We start from the raw sequence: 5366 nt of genomic DNA, 5'->3' as shown, positions 1-5366 counted from the left end.
TGCCTCATGTGTTCCAACATTTCTACGGAATCCAAACAGATCATCCCTAAGGTCAGCTTCTACCAGTTTTTCCATTCATCTGTAATGAATTCGCGTTAGTATTTTGCAGCTGTGACTTAATAAACTGAAAAATGATTCAAATGGCTCTGAGCACTATGGGACTCAACTGCTGTGGTCATCAGTCCCCTAGAACTTAGAACTAATTAAACCTAACTAACCTAAGGACATCACACACATCCATGCCCGAGGCAGGATTCGAACCTGCGACCATAGCAGCAGTGCGGCTCCGGACTGGAGCGCCTAGATCCGCACGACCACCGTGGACGGCCTATTAAACTCATAGTTCGGTAATTTTCACATCTGTCAACGCCTGCTTTCTTTGGGATTGTAATTATTATATTCTTCTAGAAGTCTGAGGGTATTTCGCCTGTCTCATACATTTTGTTCACCAGATGGTAGAGTTTTGTCAGGACTGGCTCTCCTAAGGCTGTCAGTAGCTCTAATGGAATGTTGTCTATTCCCAGGCCCTTGTTTTGACTTATGTCTTTCAGTGTTCTGTCAAACTCTTCATGCAGTATCGTATCTCCCATTTCATCTTCATCTACATCCTCTTCCATTTCCATTATTGTCCTCAAGTACATCGCCCTTGTATTGACCCTCTGTATACTCCTTCCACCTTTCTGCTTTCCCTTCTTTGCTTAGAACTGGGTTTCCATCTGAGCTCTTGATATTCATACAAGTAGTTCTCTTTTCTCCAAAGGTCTCTTTAATTTTCCTGTCGGCAGTATTTATCTTACCCCTAGTGAGATAAGCCTCTACATCCTTACATTTTTCCTCTAGCCATGCCTGCTTAGCCATTTTACACATCCTGTCGATCTCATTTTTGAGACGTTTGTCTTCCTTTTTGTCTCCTTCATTTACTGCATTTTTAATGTGACAAATTATCCTGCCAGAATTTGAATTTCCGTCCAATTTTTTTCTGGAGGGTTAGGTTAGTGGAGGTATCCCAATTGACCTATCTTCCCGCCAAAATTCAAACTTCCCGCCAAAATACGCCATCTTGGAAGACGTCATGCGCTGCTGCCAAGTCTACATGCTGCCATCTTGGATGACGTCATCGCAGCCATCTTGAATAAATTTGGCAACAATAGAATGTGGGGTCTTACCCACCTTGTCCCACTACTGAAGTTTGTTTTTTGTTGCTAGGTGGGGTTGCTTCAGAGATATGAAGATCAACTTTGTTTTTTTTAAGTTTGATGCTATAGTTTCGTACCATTTTCTGATAGCGGCTATTGAGACGAATCCAATGTTATGTAACACTAAGGTCTTTGGAGGTCAACGAAGTTCACAAAGGTGGAATGAACGTCCATTTACAGAAGGTGTTCGAAGTGATGACCATTGGTAACAATGCAGTGCTGCTTATCATGGACTGAGTGGTATTCCTTATCACACAGGCATTTATGGAAGCACATGCTCTGACAATTGTCTCTCACATATCTTCACGTTTAGTTGGAACCTCTTTATAAACAATGTCGTTTACGAATCCCCACAAGAAAAAATCTAGAGGTGTCAAGTCTGGCGAACGAGCCAGACACGACACATCTGCTCCGAGTCCAATCCAACGATTTGGGAATTGTCTCTGTAGCTCATTTCTAGCCATCAGCGAAAATATGTGCCAGACAGCCATCGCGTTGATACCACATTCTGTTGCTTGTTCCTATAGGTATTTCTTCCAATAACAGACCTAATGTTTCTTGCAGCGGTGTGGTGTACTTCCTACCATTAAGATTTCCTTCAATGAAATAGGGGCCTATAATTCTGTCCTCCAGAATCCTACACCATACATTCACCGATCACGTATGCAGAGACGTTGCTGCTAGATGGGCTTATTACAAATCAGGTAACATAAATTTCTGGCAGATACTGGCGCACATGTGTCGGTCATTATTCTGGTGGGCAGCAGGAGGCTAAACACTGCAAGATATAGGCTACGTCGAATAGGAAATGATGACGTGGAATCATTAGGGACAACGCAGCTCAGCTTTAATATAATAACTAAAGGATCTTGTGAGCACAGTGAAGTGTTGCCAACTATGGAACAGGGATATTCCGCGATTCTTGGACTTGACTTCCCGAATAGGCATCATGCCTTTGGTAGCGTACAGCTGAACTTAGCGGAAATTTATTACCAATGGGCACAACACCTGCAAATGTTACTATGTCCCAAGTTACACCGAATGCTAAGGTGTTACTAACTGAAGAGCGACCATGTACATGAGGAAGTACCGGGGGGTGCAAGGGAGTTGATGGTGATGCACCACAACGAGTATTATGTGTGGTTGAGACACTGCAGAACGATGAAGCATTAGATGAAAGGCATTGTTTTATGCTCTGAAGTATAGTTCGTGTAAGCAACGTCCTAAAAATAGTTCTCAAACGAACGCTGTACTCGCGTGTTCTGCTGCAGGAGCGGATGGAGTTGGGTCACTGACAGTCTAACTGACACTTGTAAACCTAAGGTGTGGCAGAGTTCTGTCCAATACACCTTAATCGTGTGAAGCCATGGTGAGGAATAGTTCGGTGATTTCCTAAGCCATCTGAATAGTCTCCACGCCAACATAATATCTACTATGGACGCAGAGAAGAACCAACAGCTACCCTATGTTGACGTGCTTGTTACAAGGAATAGTGAGAACCAAAAACACGGACTAGTACCTGCAAAAACTGTCAAATCATTTCCCAAGCCAGAAAAGAGAAATGATTAATGCGCTCGTAAAGCGCGCGGGAGTAATATTTGAGCCGCAGCTACTCGGACGAGTTCCACTCCACCATTTGCATAAGAAATGTTACGAAACATAGCACTCAAATGGCTCTGAGCACTATGGGACTCAACTGCTGAGGTCATTAGTCCCCTAGAACTTAGAACTAGTTAAACCTAACTAACCTAAGGACATCACAAACATCCATGCCCGAGGCAGGATTCGAACCTGCGACCGTAGCGGTCTTGCGGTTCCAGACTGCAGCGCCTTTAACCGCACGGCCACTTTGGCCGGCCATAGCACTCAGAGAAGTGACACGTCGAAAGGAGAATTGTCTCGTACGGCCTCGTCCCCAGGGCGAGGGCCAGAATCGGTTACATTTTGCGCAAACACGTTGTAAAGACTATTTACAAACGAAGCAAGAAGATTAAAGAGTGTCTCTGAATAGAAGAGGACAAAAAGGAATCACTGGCAATGTCGGGAAGATATCCCATACCGTGTACATATGGAAAAGTCTGTTGAAACGACTGAATGATCCATCAATACTAGTATAGCAGAATATAAACTCAGAAAGTCGAAGCCTGCGGTGTATCAGACCACATAAAGTTCGCCGACACGCAGGGTCCCGCTGTGGAGAACTACCAAGCCCGCTTATTCAGAAAAACTTATTGTTATATAATCTTCCTCTAACCTTCCAGTGCCAACGGCCTTGCTGCAGTGGTAACACCGGTTCCCGACAGATCACCGTAGTTAAGCGCTGTCGGGCTGGGCTAGCACTCGGATGGATGACCATCCAGTATGCCGAGCGCTGTTGGCAAGCGGGGTGCACTCAGCCCTTGTGAGGCAAACTGAGGAACAATCGAGGAATCAATCCTCGATTGAGAAGTAGCGGCTCCGGTCTCGGAAACTGACGTACGGCCGGGAGAGCCGTGCGCTGACCGCATCCAGTGACGCCTGCGGGCTGAAGATGGCACGGCGGCTGGTCAGTACCGTTGGGCCTTCGTGGCCTGTTGGGATGGAGTTTAGTTCTAGCTTTCCGGTGTCTCCATATCGCTTCCATGCATGCAGTTCTCCTTCACGGTTCTCAAACCGAGGGATAGCAATGATTAAATTGTGCTCTGTGCAAAGTCCTACCTTCGTTCCTTTGCCCCTGACCGAGTTCTCCTCCTATTTTCCCTCCTCTTCCTCTTCCTGCCATCGAATTCCATTCTTCCATCACAATTAAATTTTTTCTCCTTAACTATTTGGAAAATTTCATTAACCTAATCGATATCTTCATTTACGAAGCTAATAGGCATATAAACTTAAATTGCTATGGTGGGCTTTGGATTTGTGTCTGTCTCGACTACAATAACGGATTGTTCATAGTAGCTTACCCGTCCGCAGCTCGCGGTCTAGTGGCTAGCGTTGCTGCCCGTGGCTCGCGGGGTCCCGGGTTAGATTCCTGGCCGGTTTGGGGATTTTCTCTGCTCCTGGGACTGGGTGTTTGTGTTGTCCTCATCATTTCATCATCATCGTCATTCGTGACTGTGACTGGATTGGACTGTGTAACAAATCGTACTGAGTAAAAATTGGGTCTTGGTACGGGCACTGATGACAGTGCAGTTGAGCGCCCCACAAGCCAAACATCCTAGTAGATTACCCACATTCCTGTGTTCTTATTTATTACTAGAGCTACTCCTGCACTGTCCCTCTGTTAATTTGTATTTAAAACCCTGCACTCACCTGACCACAAGTCCTGCCCGTCCTGTCTCTGAAATTCCCACTAACCTAACTTCAACCTATCAATTTTCCTTTTTAAATAATTTAACCTACCAACGTGATTAAAATATCTAACATTCCACGTACCTACACCAAAACTGTCTAACACAGCTCTCTCTGTGGTACAGTAAGGACAACGAAGAAGTATGTACCTGGTCACCTACAACATGAAAAACGTGCACACATAGTGACATGTAGAATCCACACAAGTCTACGAATTATTAGTGCCATGTTTTCCAGCAAGTATTGAAAGAAACGTTTTGCAATTTAAGACATAAACATCAAATTATTCGATGACCAACGATCATAAATGATGCCCTAAGCTTTACACACACGGTCAATCATAAATGCGTAGTAATGTAGTGCCATAACAGAACAAAGATAGTCAAATTTCGCGTTAACTAATTGACGTATTACTCCATGTATAATGGAAATTATTTTATTTCCACATTCTCCTAACCCTGAGAAGTTCTCGCTTTACGGACATAGAACGTTGTCCATCCCCCGAATGAGATCGTGCTGAACCATACTGCATAGGGGTGACCATATGTGGTTTTTAATCTATCGAGCTGAACTTAAGTACATTTTTTATCAGTTAGTAAGGTCTCGGTTTACAGTAAACACTCATCGGGATTCTATCTACTTAGTGCCTTGTTCTCTCACAAATTTACGGTTTAACATTATCAGTAATTTCCCAGTACATAACATAAAGACAGCCAATGGCAGGCACCTTTGAGTTTCCGTGCGTGCATGCGCGTTATCCGCCGTCTTGCTCCGTACATATCCGCGTGCCACAGTCAGTTCCGACGTAGCGTCCGTGGCTAATCGACCGCTTTCCACGGAGTG

At 44.5% G+C, this 5366-nt stretch overlaps 1 pseudogene; it reads left to right on the top strand.

The window, feature by feature from the left end:
• Positions 1–3458: 3458 nt before the first annotated feature.
• Positions 3459–3576, top strand: LOC126185899 (5S ribosomal RNA; annotated as a pseudogene).
• Positions 3577–5366: the final 1790 nt, after the last annotated feature.

This window comes from Schistocerca cancellata, chromosome 4 (assembly GCF_023864275.1).
Source record: "Schistocerca cancellata isolate TAMUIC-IGC-003103 chromosome 4, iqSchCanc2.1, whole genome shotgun sequence".
Lineage (NCBI taxonomy): Eukaryota > Metazoa > Arthropoda > Insecta > Orthoptera > Acrididae > Schistocerca > Schistocerca cancellata.
The sequence above is the reverse complement of the archived record's forward strand: the minus strand, read 5'-3'. Positions and strand labels throughout refer to the sequence as shown.